This window comes from Rhinatrema bivittatum, chromosome 2, assembly GCF_901001135.1.
Source record: "Rhinatrema bivittatum chromosome 2, aRhiBiv1.1, whole genome shotgun sequence".
Taxonomy (NCBI): Eukaryota; Metazoa; Chordata; class Amphibia; order Gymnophiona; family Rhinatrematidae; genus Rhinatrema; species Rhinatrema bivittatum.
This window is the reverse complement of record NC_042616.1, coordinates 823537580-823555614: the sequence shown is the minus strand read 5'-3', so window position 1 is coordinate 823555614 and position 18035 is coordinate 823537580. Positions and strand designations below refer to the sequence as shown.

Genomic DNA, 18035 nt, shown 5'->3' with positions numbered 1-18035 from the left:
CTCTTGCTCCGTGCACAAGAGCCCTTCACCCCCCATCTCATTCAACTCTTTTGGATTACTGCACCTCAGATGTACGACTCTGCACTTCTTGGCAGTGAATCCCAGCTGCCATATCTTCAACCACTGTTCAAGCTTCCTTAAATCTCATGTCATTCTCTCTACTCCTTCTGGTGTGTCCACTCTGTTGTAGATCTTAGTACCTTAGATGAACTTTACCTTCTCTCCCTTAGTATCTTAGACAAAATTTTACTTTCTATCCCTTCCACAATGTCGCTCACAAAGATATTGAACAGAACCAGTCCCAACACTGATCCTTGTGGCACTCCACTTAACACTGTTCTGTCTTCAGAGTAGGTTCCATTTACCATTACACGCTGTCTTCTACCGTCAACCAGTTTGTAATGCATTTCACCATCTTGGCACTCCTCACGAGCCTCCTATGCGGGACCGTATCAAACGCTTTGCTGAAATCCAAGTAGATCACATCGAGTGCTCTTCCTTGATCCAATTCTTTAGTCACCCAATGAAAAAATCAATCAGATTGTCTGACAAGACGTTCCCCTGGTGAATCCATGCTGCCTCAGGTCCAGCAATCCTCCTGACTGTAGATAGTTCACTATCCTTTCCTTCAGCAGTGTCTCCATTAATTTTCCCACCACCGAGGTGAGGCTAACTGGCCTTTAATTTCCAGCCTCTTCTCTGCTCCCACTCTTGTGAAACGGGATCACCACCGCTCTTCTCCAATCACTTGGCACCACTCCCGTTTCTAGGGATCTATTGAACAGGTTACACAGCGGACCTGCCAGCACATCTCTGAGCTCCCTCAGTATCCTTGGATGAACCTCATCAGGCCCCATGGTCTTGTCCACTTTGTTTTCCTAGCTCTTCCCATACATTCTCTTCTGTAAATGGAGTTTCATCTACCCCATCTCCATCTACGGTCTTGTCTACCAGCAGTGGTCCTTCTCCAGGGTCGTCGTTAGTGAACACCGAACTGAAGTATTTGTTTAATATTTCCTCTCTTTACCCCTTTAGCAATTGTTTCTTCTGCCTGAATTTTTGCTTTCCTGATTTCTTTCTTCATCTCCCTCATTTTTAATAGATATTCTTCCTTGTGTTCCTTTTTTTCAGATCCTCTGTACTTCCTGAATGCAGTTCTTTTTGCCTTCATTTTTTCAGCCAGTTCCTTAGAGAACCATATTGGTTTCTTTTTTTTTCCTCTTTCTCTTCTTTACTTTCCTAACATATAGATTTGTTGCCTTTGTAATATCTCTTTTTAATTTGGCCCATTGTTGTTCCACCTCACCCATTATCTCCCAGTCTTCCAGTTCTTCCTCCAGGTAAATCCCCATTTTCAATTAGCAAAGTTTTCAATTAGCAATAATCGCGCCTCGGATTGACCTCATTGGCTACGATACTGCCACTGCGCAAAGCTTTTTTGAAAAAGTCTGTATTTGTGAAATTCAAAATTTGGGTCTTGGTGTGACTTCTCTGATTCCTGTTTGTGATATTGAACCATACCGTCTGATGATCACTACTACTCAAGTGAGCCCCTACCCAAACATCAGATACATTATCCCTATTAGTGAGCACTAGGTCGAGGATCACACCCTCCCTCATGCATTCCATTACCAATTGTTTGAGCAGAGCCCCTTGAAGGGCATCCACTATCTCTCTACTTTTTGTAGATTCCACAGGAGAGATGCTCCAGTCCATATCCAGAAGATTAAAATCTCCAACAAGCAACATTTCTTCCTTCTTTCCCAACTTATATATATCTGGAAGATCATAACATTCTGTCCCCGGCACAATACGGATTCCAAAAACTCTTAAACACCGAATCTCTCTTACTATCACTTACGGACACAATCCTCGTCAACCTAGAGAAAAAACAATCCTACCTCCTTATTCTTCTAGATCTATCCGCTGCCTTTGATACGGTAAAACACACCATACTTATAGACCAACTAGCCAACATAGGTATCAAAGGCTCAGCTCTCAGCTGGTTTCAGTCCTTCCTAAGCAACAGATTCTATAAAGTCAGGATAAACAACAAGGAATCGCTTCCAGTTCTTTCAGATCAAGGAGTCCCTCAAGGATCTTCACTCTCACCCACCCTCTTCAATATCTATCTCCTCCCTCTTTGCCACCTGCTCTCAAACCTCAAGCTTATCCATTACCTCTACGCAGATGACATCCAAATCCTTATCCCGATTTCAGAATCCCTTCAAAAACGATCAGCTACTGGAATGACTGTCTACAGCCAATTAAAGACTTACTCTCAAGCCTCAATTTAGTATTGAATGCCAACAAAACCGAAATGCTCATTATCTCCCAAGATCCCCTCACCATCTCTTCAAGCTCCTCTCAACCAAACTCAATTAGCAAGTTCTCACCAGACGTCAGGGATCTTGGAGCCTGGCTAGACAACAATCTAAACCTAAAAAAGTTTGTAAACAATACCGCAAAGGACTGCTTTTACAAACTGCAAGTCCTCAGAAAGCTAAAACCCCTCCTTCACTTCTCTGACTTCCGGCTAGTACTTCAATCCATCATACTATCTAAGCTCGATTATTGCAACTCCCTCCTTCTCGGTCTACCCTCAAATACCATCAAACCCTTACAAATGGTTCAAAACGCCGCTGCCAGAATACTTACAAACACTAATAAAAGAGATCACATCACTCCAATCCTTCGTAACCTACATTGGCTTCCTATTAACCACAGGATCCTCTATAAAGTGCTCACAATTATTCACAAAGCAACATACAATCTTGCTCCGATCATGTTAAGCACCCAACTCCAACCTCATACTTCATCCAGACCAATTAGAAGCGCATACAAAGGCACATTGCAAGCCCCACAGGTAAAATCATCACTGAGCAAAAGAGCACTATCTTCAGGAGGCCCCCACCAATGGAATGTGCTCCCCCCAGATCTAAGACTAGAACCAAGTCATCAGGAGTTCAAAAAAAAGCTAAAAACATGGCCTTTCCGTCAAGCCTTCCCAGACATCTAATGCTACCTAATCAAGTCTTTTAACCCAAATCATGGGTTATCTCACTGTTATTCTCACTGTTTTTCCTATTACGATTTTTTTTCAACTGTACCTTAATTTTTGAGCTCTTTCATCTTTTGTATTTATACTGTACTCACACTCCATTTACTCTATCTCTTTTATATTTATTTTCTATATAATATTTATTACTATATTACTATGTTTAATTGGTTATCTATTCTATTTGTTCCATCATTATTGTTATTGTTCTATTGTTACCTGTTTTATTGTTCAACTGTTCTATGTAAAGCCCAATACTCTTTTTGGGCATTTAAAAGTTGTATGTAAACCGGATTGATTTGTAGTTCCTACAAGAACTTCGGTCTATAAAAATTAAAAATAAATAAAATAAAATAAAATAAACTTTTGGATGTCCTCTATCAGATCTCTGTCCAGTTCATCCTTTTTGGTTGGAGGCCTGTATGCGAGCTTGGGTACATCCCACTTTTCTGGACTGATCTGGGATATGAACAGGAAAGAAAAATTCATTCTTACCTACTAATTTTCGTTCCTGGAATACCACAGATCATTCCAGAATCCCATCCCCTGATTTTTGAAAGACCGTTGTTGAGTCAGTACACGTATAGGGGCGGATTTTAAATGCCCTGTGCGCGTAAATCCGGCCAGATTTACGCGCGCAGGGCCCTCGCATGCCAGCGCGCCTATTTTGCATAGGCCGCCGGCGCGCACAGGTCCCAGGGCTTTGTAAAAGGGGCGTGTTGGGGGCGTGTCCTAGATGATGCTGCATTGCGGGGGCGTGAAGCGGCGATGCGGGGGCGGGCCCGGGGGAGTGGTGCCAGCCCGGGGGAGTGGTCGAGGCCTCCGGACCAGCCCCTGGGTTGGGTGACGGCGCGCCAGCAGCCCGCTGGCACGCGCTTTTAGCAGGCGTAAATCATGCAACAGAGGTAAGGGGGGGGGGTAGATAGGGCCGGGGGGGTGGGTTAGGTAGGGGAAGGTGGGGGGAGGGCGAAGGAAAGTTCCCTCCAAGGCCGCTCGGAGGGAACAGGCAGCGCGCGCTGGGCTCGTCGCGTGCAGGTTGCACAAATGTGCACCCCCTTGCGTGCGCCGACCCCGGATTTTATAAGATACGCACAGCTATGCGCGTATCTTATAAAATCCAGCGTACTTTTGTTCGCGCCTGGTGCGCGAACAAAAGTATGCGATCACGCAAATTCTTAAAATCTACCCCACATTGCAGAAGGTATGGATTTGTATGTAGGTTGACTTTTTCAGTTTTTACCCTGGATTTGAGGGCTCCCAATTCAAGGGGATCAACCATTACTTCTCTAGTTACCCTGGACGAGGGGGCGGGGAGCAGTTAGAGTTAGTTTGAAAGTTGTTTTTTTTTTATCTTGCCTTGGGTACAGGTCAATACTGAGGGACTGCAGGTGGCACTCTCGGTTATGTATTCTCTGCCTCCATCTGCTGGTAGGGAAGTGAAACCCACTGGTCTGGACTGATCTGTTATATTCCAGAACAAAAATTAGCAAGTAAGAACCAATTTTCCTTTCCTGGGGGTTCAGTCCCCGCACTTATTAAAAAGCAGGTGCTCCCGTTGGCTCAGTTCCAGTACTTATTTTTTTCGTTGATAAGCAGGTTTATTTAGCCATGCTCTCTGGGTGATGTCATCCAGTCATCACAGGATGGAGCTTTCTCTCTAAGCTCAAAAAGTTGTTCCTCTGCAGCTGCGCAGCTCCTTCCCATGCGTATCAAGCGTTCCCCTCAGCTTCATTTTTTCCGCACTCTGCATGGGCGTATGGGGCCATTTCTCTCCACTTTCTCCTCAGTAAAAAAAAGAAATTTAAATTAAATTAAAATGACCAAATCAGGATTCAAATTTTGTTAATGTGGGAAAATCATGTTAGTGACCGACGGGCATAAATACTGCTATCTGTGCCTCGGTCCTGACCATGATCAAACGGCCTGTGAGCATTACGGGAGATTGTCTCCCAGAACTCAGCGCCACAGAGCGGCAAAGATCCATTGACTAAGAGAAGAAAAGTCAGGATCTTATGCCCCGTCTCCGGCAGATGGGAGATCCACCTGGTCTTTTCCAGGACCAAAGACTTCTCATCCAAATTGAGTACGATAGGCTTCCTCGCTGGGATCTGGATTGCTAAAGACATTGGCGCAGAAAAATGCGCCAAAGGCATCAGCGCACATAAATGCACCAGAGAGATCGGCACATGTTGGGGTGCCAGAGATATCGGCACATGTCACGGTGTCCAAGACATCAACACACTTAGGAGCACATAAGTCTACAGTGTCGGGTAAAATGAAGCAGAAGTCCAACAGGTCAACTCAGCATACTCAGTCAGAAAAATCTAAACTTATCAATGCCAATTCAAACTTTGAAATGAACAAAGATTTCACAAGTTTTGACGCATGAAAAGTCAAGTCCTAGTCCCACATCAGACAACGGAGCCTCATTAAACATTGAGGCGCTTTCAAAGTTCATTGTACAACCAGATCTATCACCATCGGGAAGTACAGTGAAACTGCCATTTCACAACCCTTGTTACAGTTGTATGATCAGGAAATGGAAGAGGAATCACCAGTAAAACTGATCTCCTCGCCAGACTCCAGTCAATCTGAAGGGGAACTCTCACTGACCCAATGTCACTGCTCCCCCTCTTTACAAGAACCATTATGGGACAAGCCAAAACTACAACTATCAGAACCTCCAGCGCCTAGACCTGCACCAAGAGAAAACATCTTAAAAGCAGCAATACCCTTGTCTCGACAACACAGATCTACATCTCATCGATCTATTAGCTCTACGTCCTTGTTGGAGAAGTGTCATATAAACCTGCCTATTAGCTCTCATGGTCATAAACAGAACAATGTCGGAAGAAACAATGACACAAATCACTTCCATTTTGAAGTCATTTTTTGATAGTCTACCTACTCAGCAGGAAACAGGGACCCCTCATTCCCCACTTCAATTGGAGGCAAGTCATTCTTATCACACTGACCATGCTCCTTCACCTTCGAAGCTGAGCATTAGTCTGCAAGATTCTGACAGCCCTCCAGTCTCGCCAGTATTGTCTTACCGCCCTGCTGAGTCCCCATCTTCCTCACTGGGGAGCTCAATAGGCATCTCTTTGGACCTTACAGAAGAACTGGTTCAACCATCATCACCTCCAGGGCACCTAACTTATTCCAAGTTTTTAGAAAAAGTGGGAATTTTACTAAAAATTGAAACTAGGAAGGTACACAATCCTAAGGCTGAGACTGGGCATCTTGAAAATCTTGGAGATGCTGTCAGAGCCTACCACTCTTCCTTCACATTCATTACTGGACTCAGTCATGGATAGAGTGTGGGAGTCCCCTAATTCTCTGGTCATAACATCCAAGAAGTTGGATCTCAAATATAAAATGCAGAAATCCACCCACTACAGCATGGTTCGAATTCTGCATGCCTCTGTAGTGGTAGAATCTGCTATGAAAAAGGCAAAGAAAATGAGGCTGAATTCTAGTACACCTTCTGGAAAAGACGGCAAGTTGCTAGATGAATTCTACAGGAAGATTTTTCAGAATTCCATGCTTAGGGGCGGATTTTAAGAGCCCTGCTCGCGAGCAGGGCCTTGCGCGCCGGTGCGCCTATTTTACATAGGCCTGCCGGCGCGCGCAGAGCCCCGGGACTCGCGTACGTCCCGGGGTTTTTCGAGGGGGGCGTGTCGGGGGCGTGGCCGGTTGGCGCGGCATTTCGGGGGCGTTTCGGGGGCGTGGTTTCGGCCCAGGGCGGTCCGGGGGCGTGGCCGCGCCCTCCGGAACCGCCCCCGAGTTGCGTCTAGGCGCGCCAGCGGCCCGCTGGCACGCGGGGATTTACTTCTCCCTCTGGGAGGCGTAAATCCCCCGACAAAGGTAGGGGGGGGGGGTTTAGACAGGGCCGGGGGGGTGGGTTAGGTAGAGGAAGGGAGGGGAAGGTGAGGGGAGGGCGAAAGCGAATTCCCTCCGAGGCCGCTCCGATTTCGGAGCGGCCTCGGAGGGAATGGAGGTAGGCTGTGCGGCTCGGCGCGCGCCAGCTACACAAAATCGGCAGCCTTGTGCGCGCCGATCCAGGATTTTAGCAGATACGCGCGGCTACGTGCGTATCTACTAAAATCCAGCGTATTTTTGTTTGCGCCTGATGCGCCTACAAAAGTACGCGAAGGCGCCCTTTTTTAAAATCTACCCCTTAATGCTCAAATTCACCAATATCAATTTTATATAATGCAATATTTGTATGAATGCATTCAAATCCTGGTACCTTTATCTCATAACAACAAGGAGATATAGGAACACCTCATCCATTTGCATACTTACAAGAGGGGTTCGATACTTCGGCCAGATCCTCAGCAGCTTCTATAGCAGCCAGACGTCTAGCATGGCTCCATTCAAGTGCAATTTGAGACAATTTGCACGATAAATTAGCAAACTTTCCGTCTAAGGGTAACAACTGCTTTGGTGAAAAACTTAGGGAAACAGTCTCTGAAATCAAAGAGCAAAATGTAGTGGTACAATCTTTATTGCCCATCTTCTAGTAGAAAATAATATTCAAATTACAGGAAAAACGTCTACCCATGTAGACCATACAAGGGCTACCAAAATAATTATCATCCCTACCAACCTCCTGCCTATCAGCAGCCAAGGCAACAAGTCAACAGCACCAACAGAGGAACTGCCCAAGGAGTCAACGACTCCAGAAGGTGCAACAATCACAGTCCCAGAAGCAACAGAGATTTTAAGAGACAGCCAGCCACAACACCCACAGCATGTCAGGGGCAGAATTTCATCCTCCTTCCATACTTGGTCCAAGATAACAACTGATCAATTTCCCAAGGTTATAGACTACAATTCACTCATGTACCCCTGTTACCACACTTAGTATCCTGCATGAGCAGACAGTCTCATATTCCGTTACTTCATCAGGAAGTAAGAACTCTGTTGGACCAACAAACGATCTGCCCTCTTCCACCTTCCCAGGTAGGTGGAGGCTTCTACTCCTAATATTTCCTCATTTCCAAGAAATTGAGAGGTCTCTGACCAAATCTAAACAAGTTTGTCAAGAGACAGAAATTGAAAATGAACTCTTTGAAGTAAATTCTCTCTTTTCTACAACTCAATGACTGGATGTGCTCTTTGGACCTGAAGGATGCCTACACTCACATTCCCATCCTCAGAGTCTATTGGCAGTACTTTTGCTTCTAAATTGGGGACCAACACTACCAGTACAAGATCCTTCCCTTTGGACTTTTATCTGCCCCAAAAGTATTCACAAAATGTCTTGTGGTAGTTGTGGCTCATTTATGGAAACAGGGAATCCAAATAGTCCCATACCTCGAAGATTGGCTGATTGTGTCTCCAAATCTAGACGCACTGCGGGATCACCTGAAGTCAACAGTTCAATGTTTAGAAAGCTTGGGCTGGATTATGAATTACGAGAAATCCCAACTTTCCCCAACTCAGACTATTCAGTTCATAGGAGCAAAAATCCACACCCCACAATGCAGGGCTTTTCTACCTCAGGACAGAGCTCAGACCCTGCAAGCTCAATGTCAAATTCTTTTGAAACAGAACGTAACATATGGGACATGTCGTCCTTTACACTTGACTTCACATGAGATGACTGCAGTGGGGATTAAAGTTTCAATGAATCAGTGATGCCAGCTGATGTAAAAAAGAATTTGACTCTCAATCTCAATGAAGGAGGATATAAGGTGGTGGTTGAAACCTTCAGTATTATCCAAAGGAGAAGCATTCTGGAATCCTCCTCATCAATTAATTATTACAACAGATGCATCAAAGAAGGGATAGGGAGCACACCAACTTCAGTGGAAAATCCAAGGCTTATGCTCACTAGCAGAAGGCCACCTACAGAAAAGCCTCTTGGAGCTAAGAGCCATAAAACATGCACTTCACACATTCCAGTCAACAATTCGGGGAAATGTTTGTACTGATCTGCAAGGACAATCAAGAAGCTATGTTCTAAATAAACAAAGGAAGATCAGGTTCCAGGATTCTCTGCAAAGAAGCAGTGCAGATTTGCAAATGGTCAGCATAAAATGGAATATTTCTCCAAGCATCTTACCTGCTGGGGTTAGCAAACACTAAAGCGGGCAAGCTCAACAGAATTTTTCATCTGCACGAATGGACTCTAGACCAAAGAATAGCAGTCGATCTATTCAATCGCTGGGGAACACCTTGCATGGATCTTTTCAAAATGGATCTAAACATGAAGGTAGATGCCTTCTGTTCGATCCTTCCCTGCAATCCTAGGATGCATTTCTAATTCCTTGGACAGAAGGCCTATTCTACACCTATCCTCCAATTCAGCTCATATCTCGAACAATACAGAAATGTATATCGGACAGAGCAGAAATAATACTTATAGCTCTGTCGTGGCCAAGATAACTGTGGTTTGCCTATCTAAACAACTCTCAACTCAGCCGCCACTGTTTCTAGGAAACAGCGCAAGAATTCAACCCCAGGAGGGCAGAACACTCATCCATCTGATGCACTGAACGCTCATCCATCCGATGCACTGAACGCTCATCCATCCGATGCACTCCTGTCTTCAACTCACAACATGGATATTAAGCAAGGAGGTATTAGGACATCTCCAACTGCCACCACAAATTACAGATGTGTTAATAGCAGTCAGGAAACCATCCACAAGAAGGAGCTACTCCTTCAAATTTATTTATTTATTATTTTAATTTATTTAGGTTTTTTCTATACCGGCATTCATGAGCAGATCTCATGCCGGTTTACATTAGAACAAGGGGTGCATAGAACAATAAAACTATAAATGGTGCATCAGGGTTGCAGTTACAATGAAACAAGGTAATAGAACTGGGAGAAGGAGAAAAGAGCAGTATAGGTTAACATAAGTTAATTATTTACAGTGCCAGGTGGCTACATTGTTTGGGAGGAAATGGAGGTGGTTAAGAGTTGTCTGGGAAGGCTTGTTTAAATAACCAAGCTTTCAATCTTTTTCGAAACGTTGGTAGGCAAGGTTCTTGGCGCAGATTCGTAGGGATGGAGTTCCAGAGTGAGGGTCCGGCAGTCGAGAAAGCCCGGTCTCTTGAAGTTGTATGCCGGGTGGATTTGGTGGATTTTGTGTTCGGTACCTGGAGGGATCCTCTGTAGGCTTCTCTGGTTGGTCTTTGAGAGACATGTAGGCTAAACGGATATTGAAGGACCAGAGCTGTAAGGTGATGAATGGACTTGTATATGATGGTGATGGACTTGTAGATGATTCTGAAGTGAATGGGGAGCCAGTGAAGATTTTTCAAGATGGGTGAAATGTGGTTTCTTCTTTTGGAGTTTGTGAGAATTCTTGCAGCCGTGTTTTGTACCATCTGTAGGGGTTTGGTGTATGAAGATGGAAGGCCCAGAAGGATGGCGTTGCAGTAATCTAATTTTGCGAAGATTATTGCTTGTAGTATAGTTCTAAAGTCCTGAAAATGGAAGAGCGGTTTTATCCTTTTCAACACTTGGAGTTTGTGAAAGCAGTCCTTAGTGCTGCAGTTTACAAAAGTTTTCAGGTTCATTTTATTGTCAATTATGGCTCCTAGGTCTCTGAATTGAGAAGATAGAGGGATGTTTGGTGTGTGGCTTGAGGAGTAGTTGTTTTCTGGAGCAATAAGTATTAGTTCAGTTTTGGAGGCGTTTAGAATGAGATTCAGGCTGGAGAGTAGGTCATTAATTTTTGATCTGCAGGATTCCCAATATTCGAGGGTTTTGACGAGGGATGGAAGAGATACTGTAATTGAGGTGTCCAACGAAGCATTGATCCTTTCATTTGCTTCCCAAAACCTTTGCTGATGTACCTACACTCCCTTTCTACCTCAGGTTTAACAGTGACTTCATTCCGAGTTCACCTAAGTGCAATAGCAGCTTATCACTTTATGGATTAAGGTACCTCAATCTCTTCTCATCCATTAATTTCAAAGTTTATGAAGTTAAATCCGGTTGAATGTATCCTTTTGTTTTGTTTAATACTGTTATTTAACATTTTTATTGTAAAGCCTGTTGCTGCATTACTGTTTAATGTAAACCGAGGTGATGTTCTGAACGTGCCGCGATATATAAAAATCTCTAAATAAATAAATAAATAAATGAGAGGGTTACTGCATATTCACCCCCAATACAGAAACCTCCGGTTCCATGGGACCAAATGTTGTCCTAGATAGCCTAATGAGGGCTTCCTTTGAACCCATCACTTGGAAAGTACTTTTCCTAGTAGCTGTCACGTCAGTCAGGAGAGTAAGTGAACGCCAGGCTCTAATAATTAACTATCCATACCTTCAATTTCATCACAACAAAGTCCTATTACATACACATCCATCATTTTTACCAAAGGTGGTTTCAGCTTTTCACTTAAACCAAACAATTTCATTACCAACCTTTTTCCTTAAACCTCACGTGAATAAAAGGGAAAGAAAGCTACACACATTAGACTTCGAGAGAGCCCCTACATATTATAAATGGAGAATTCAACCTTTCAGACGTACCTCACAACCTTTTGTCTCTTTCAACCCGAATGGCCCTGGAAAAGCAGTAAAGAAAAGAACGCTGTCAAACTGGATAACGCAATGCATACAGTTCTGCAATGAGTCTCATTCCCTATTGTTCAAGGATCCAATTAAAGCACATCATGTTAGAGCAACAGCAACTTCATTAGCTCACTTACATAACGTTTTAGTTCAAGAAATCTGCAAAGCAGAGATGTGGTCATCAGTACACACTTTCACTTCCTATTACTGTCTCGATCAACAATCAGCGGCAGATAGTGCAGTGGGATCAGGGATGTTGCATCACATCCAACGTAAATAATGGCTGTCCAGAACATTAGGTTGCTTATAACATCTACAAACGTTATTCTATAGCAAGCAACCTTTAGCTTGGGACTCCCACACAGCATGGCTAAATAAGCTGCTTATTGACGCAAAAAAAAGCACATTTGCCTACCGTAAATGGTGTTTTCCGTAGATAGCAGGATGATTTAGCCATGCATCCTCTCCCACCTCCCTGGACAGCCATAGATTACCGTTGCATATCTGCTTAATACGTAATTAACTGAGGGGAATGCTCGATACGCGCAGGAAGGAACCGCGCAGCCACAGAGGAACACATTTTTGAGCTTAGAGAGAAAGCTCCGCCCCATGATGACCGAATTCATCATCCAGACAGCATAGCTAAATCATCCTACTATCTATGGAAAACACCGTTTACGGTAAGCAAACTTGCTTATATAGCAGGAGCTCCTGGGGACTCATTCCCAGTACTTATTATACAGCAGGAGCTCCCGGGGCCTCAGTCCCAGAACTTATTATACAGCAGGAGCTCCCAGGGGCTTAGAGGTTATTATTACTTATTTCATGTATATAATGTTCCTAACTAAAGGAAAGGAAGTTTGAGGGCAAAATCAAACAATGTCAGGGAAAGTGTGATTCAAAACGTCTGAAACATGGACAGGGAAGGCAAAGGCACAAAGAAAAAACAGTGGAGAAATAAAGAGAACTGAATAAATATTGGCAAAAATGGCACAGCTCGACCAGTAAAAATTCAGAAAAGGCAGCAGCAGTAAGAGAAAATAGCTAATATGTAGCAGAAGGAAAAGGATTGAGAGGAGAAAAGCATGGGAGCGAATCAGAGCAGCCAGAAAGTGAGAGGTAAAGTATGGGTAAGAGCAGCCAGAACAGATTAAGGGGACTAGAGCTGAATGGAAGAGCAGGGCATGGGCAAAGAGCTGGAAGAGCAAGGATAGTGCAAGAGAGGCATGAAAACACACAAGGATAGGCAAGATAGGGCCAGATATGAAAAAGGGTTGTTAAGGGGCTTTCAAAACAGCTTTAAGGCTGTGCTAACTGAGGAGGTGCACAAATTGCTGAAACAGGGAATCAAATTAAGAGGGTAGAGATGAAATGGAGTCGGGAACGATGGTGTGAGGAAGAGGATTCAGTACGTTCGGATGGGTTGTCATCCGAGGAAAGAATTAAACAGTTGAGTGTCTTTGACAGAGTAGCTCTAGAAGAAACCATTAGAGATGATAAGAAAACCACTAGCAGTAAGAGCAGAGAGAAAATAAGAGGGCCTAGAAGAAACGTGCACGTTGTGTTGATAGACCATGTGTAGCTGTTGAAAGATATACTTAAAAGGTGAAAGGAGAAACTCCGTCCCCAATCCTGCAGCAGATTCCCCGCATGGGCACAGATTGGGCAGAATCTCTCCTTTGGAAAGTTGGCGTATCTCATATTTTATTGCAGATAGTGGATTGCTGTTCTGTTGGACCTAAAAGACGATGGCACCTGTGGAGAACAAGTCCATTCTCAGAGATGGAAAATTGACAGGTTTAATGTTCTGTGAGTGCCTTTGTTTCGTATTAGGCGCTGCTGTGCTATTGTTCCTGTCATGTTATTAGATGTACACAGTCCCTTCTCTGTGGCACTTAACATTTTCTGAAACCCATTTGTCTTGTCTGTGGGTCATGACTAGATTGTATTTAATAAAATAAACACCACTGGTTATTTAACACATACTGAGTAGTTGTGCAGCCTGTTTTATTTTAAGTGACAATGTGTTCCTTTCTTCACTAAATAGCCTCGTGGCTGTTTAGAAAGCTCTCCCTGGCTCTGGCCCATGCTGTACTGGTATCTGCTGTTCATCCTGATTTATAAAGACAGTCTCCCTACTCTTCAATTCTTAATAAGAATCAATCAGGGAAGATGTCCATTATCCTTCAAATACTTCCCCCACACTCTCTTCCATAAGTGGACCTTAACCATCCCTGCTGTCTTATAATGGCATTGCTGGTGCCCGCTTTCTCACATGGGTTTGGGAGGAGAACCTGGATAGCTGAAAGATAAACGTTTCTGTTTAGCATAAAAGTACTTTGCATGTCCTAGTTTGTACTGCAGAGGCCTAGCTAGGGATGGCTAGGTGGTTTTAGTACTGAAACGTTTGGTGTAGCCACTGTTGCCATGTCACTACCACCATCCCTTCACCTCTATGATCCCTGTACCGGACTGTCACTGGCATGGAGGAAAAGAATAGAGGTTAGAGCAGCAAAGTTGCGAAGCAGGAAAGGCAGGGTTCAAATTCCACTGACACTTTTGACCTTGAGCAAGTCACTTCACCCTCTCTGCTGCCTTCAGCTCTCGTGCCTATGCAGTCAATAAAACCTTATTCCCACCTCCAAATACCAGAGAAAACTCAGTCCTTGAATACCGAACGACATTTATTTGAATGATAAACAATTCAAACATTCACGGAAGGAGAAGGCATCAAGCATGGCTGAAGAGAAAGGAGAGACTGTCGCAGCTGTGATAAGCTCTGTCTGGAAGAGGCAACTGGAGCTGAGATAGAAGCTGTAGAATGTGAACGGTGAAAAGCAATGCTTCTGCGCAGCTTGAAACAGGAGTTAGGAGGAGCTGCTAGCCTACAGAGAGCCCAGATCCAACTGAAGGAGATCACAGGAGGCAAAACTGTTCCGAGCATTTCTAGTGGCAAAAGAAAGAGGAAACAAAGCATAAAAGGAAAGATCCAATAAGGAGCTCAGAATCATTCAAATGACAACCAATCAGGAGAAAGAGCTCTACAACAAGTAGAGAACCCAAACTGTGCACTATCAATAAAATGACAGAAAGACAGCATAACAAGGAAGCCTATATACATATATTCAAATATACTGTGAAGGCAGAACATTCCCTGCTTTGGTATCATAGATACCACTATTTTAAACATTATGCAATCAAAGAACTGTCAAAAAAACATGTAATAGTCCATAATGTTCAAATATTTATACCAGAGATAAAGAGCATTGTCTTGATGATTGGTCTGATGAATGTTTTAGCCATTTTCATCAATGAAAGAGTTCACGTCCAAAGATGGCTATCTTTGGGAATGCTCTATATTTTGGTGATGCACTTGATTTCTTTGGCATGAACTTCTTGATGTATGCAACACAGAACGATATTCTCTGAATATGAGAGTTCATCAGCTGTACATGGCTTTGTGCAGAAATGTCAGTGGTGACCTGCATCTGATGTACTGTCCAGGGTCTGACGTAAGGAGAGCACAACATGGATGAGTGTTAGCCAACTTCAAAAAATGATTAAATCAGCATGTTCCTAATTTTCCTAAAGGGATGAATCTAGTGTCAAGCATGGTTTCTCATGGACAGATCTCTGCATCTAATCGAGGGGTCTCAAGCTCAAATGAGTCTCTTTCAGTTGGGAATCCATTATTGCTCTTTGTGAGGAAATCCGGTCTAGTTAGTCACGTTGTCCGCATCAGGTGAGCTGTTGAAACAGATCTTGTGGCATAGTCTGTCAGGTTCTGATCGGTGGGTACATAACATCACTGTTTGGCCTCGATTTCCTGATGTGATTGACTCTGTTGCTTACATATACATGGAACCTTCTCTTTTGGTTGTATATGTAACCCTAAGATAAATCAAAACCAGGCAAGTGAAGAATTCATTCAATAGAACACAACAAACTCTCCATCAAACCAATAAACACACTTTGGCTTAAAAAGGACAAATGATTAATATTTGCAGGAGAACCTTTTTGGTGTTGTATTTTACTTTTCAAAAATGATTGCTTGATTTGCTTGCTTTTTTTCTTTTTAATTATGTGTGTTTATTTGCCTTCAGAAGTGTACCCTGAAGTAGCTTTTGTGAAATACTGGCCACTTTCTGTTTTGTTTGTATATTTGCCTATAAAGCACACAGCAAAGTGATGAGAAGTAAAAGCTGGAAATGCTTCAATATTTCTCTGTAAAGCAAGCATCACAGCAATAAGAAGATAAGGCTTCTCTTTAAAAGCTAAGTTTTTTGTTTATTTTTAAAGAAAAATGAAAATGAAAAAAGTGAAATGAAAAAAGAAAAATATCAAAGTGAAAAATTAAGATTTTTTCGAAAATAAAGTGTGGTTTGGATGCAGGTTTTCGACGGATGATTATACTTGGGCCTATGCCTGGCTTGCTTAAATCACCCTTCAGGCATCAATGCATCTCTAAGATCCTTGCCTCTTTAAAAAAAAAAAAAAAAAAAAAAGATTAAGCCAAAGAGTATTTATTGGTTTATTTATTGGTTTATTTAGCCATTTTATATACTGTTGTTCCAAGTGAAGATCACAACGGTTTACATCATGACATAAATATTATTGGTAGCCAATTACAATCACATAATTTAAGTGAAAGACGTACATTGACTAAGGCGGATAGAGGAGGGGAAATATATATAGGGAAGAGGTAGCATTTTTAACAAAAGGTGCTGAAGGGAAATAAAGGAGGGGGTTGAGGGAGGGGGTTTCAGATACATTAATTTCTGTGTTGGGTTGGAAAGAAAGTCATAAGGGGCCCTGAAGTTAGGTTTATCATAAGTTTGTCAGTGTAGGAGCAAGTGGTGATTTCAGAAAGGTTAAGTGAGATTGTAGGCATTCTGAGGGAACGTCTGAATTTTTTTGTTTCAGTAGTTAGGCATAGAGTCTCGGGTAGAGAGTTCCAAGTGTAGGGCCTGCAATGGAGAACACACAGTCTCTTATCTTTGTTAGGTGTGTATTCTGCAATGAGAGCATAGCTAGTAGTCCTTTATTATGAGATCTTAGTGATCTCTGTGGCATACATGATTGTAGCGCAACCCCTATCAAGCTAGCATTGTCAGAATGGAGGGAGGAATGTATTAATGTTAAGATTTTGTAATGGATTCAGGATTGTATTGGTAGCCAGTGCAGAGATTGTGAGATGTGATCGAATTTCCTGGATCCTGTTAGGAGTCTAGCTGCAGCATTTTGTAGTAGTTGTAAGTTTTTTGTTTTTTTTTTATAAGACCTTTAGGTGCTCCGAGTAGAAGAGAGTTGCAGTATTTGAATTTTGAAAAAATGAGGGTTTGTAGTACCCTACGGAAGTCTGAGTCAGCAGTGGTTTCGATCTATATAATAAATGTAGTTTAGCATAGCCCGATATGATTAATTTGTTTACGTGTTTGTCCATGGTTAGGTTCTCGTCAATCTATACTCCTAGGTCCCAAACTTGGCCTGAGGGTGTAATATTGAAGTCACCAAGGTCCAGTGTCTGCGGAGGTGTTATTGGGGGGATTTCTTCTTAGCAGAATGATTTCCGATTTTTTTTGTGTTTAGAGATAGTTTGAGATTGGAAAGTTCATGTTGAATAGCCTTCATGTATGATGCCAGCGACTTTACTGTATTTTCAACGGAAGTAGTGTAAGGTATGTAGAACTGAATGTCATCAACATATAGGTAGAAGGCGATTCCAAGATCAGATAGAAATTTACAAAGTGGGAGCATGTAGATGTTGAAGAGAGTTGCAGATAGTGCTGAACCCTGAGGGACACTAGTGTCGATCAGGAAAGTGTTGGAGATATGGTTGCCCAGTTTGACTTAGAATGTCCTTTTAGATAAGAAAGAGGTAAACCACTTCATTACATCTCCGTCTATTCCAATTTTTCTTAGCTAGTGCCATAGAAGGGTATGGTCAACAGTTTGAAGGCAGCCAAGAGGTCAATTAGCATCAGGATATAAGATTCATCATTGCTAAATCCCTGTAATATGGGTTCTGTTAAGGATATGAGTAAAGTCTTGGTAGAACAATTTTTTTCTGAATCCAAATTGATTTGGAAGTAAAATGTGGTGGTCATCTAGATAATCTTCAAGTTGAGATAATATGGCTTTTTCAAGAATTTTGGATAGAAAGGGTAGGTTAGATATAGGTCAATAGTTTTCCCAGTTGTCCATACTGCTGGTTTTATTTTTTAAGGATAGGTTTTATCACTGCTTGTTTTGCTTTGTCTGGGACTAGACCTTCAACCAATTAAGCCTGATACACCACTTTGAATGCACATACAGCGTTGCTCTCTGCTTCTACGGCAGGGGAAAATGTGGAAAAGAGGATTTACATTCAGACAACAACCAACAAGGACTGAACTTCACAACCTGGGTAAAAAAATAAATATGGGGGTAGCTTG

At 42.8% G+C, this 18035-nt stretch overlaps 1 long non-coding RNA gene and 1 pseudogene across 3 annotated transcripts in view; one reads left to right on the top strand and one right to left on the bottom strand.

Moving 5' to 3' along the window:
• LOC115086304 overlaps nt 1–18035 on the top strand; it is a 54333-nt gene that overhangs the window by 26290 nt on the left and 10008 nt on the right. The gene's annotated exons all lie outside the window — the stretch shown is intronic.
• Nucleotides 1354–1435, bottom strand: LOC115086348 (annotated as a pseudogene).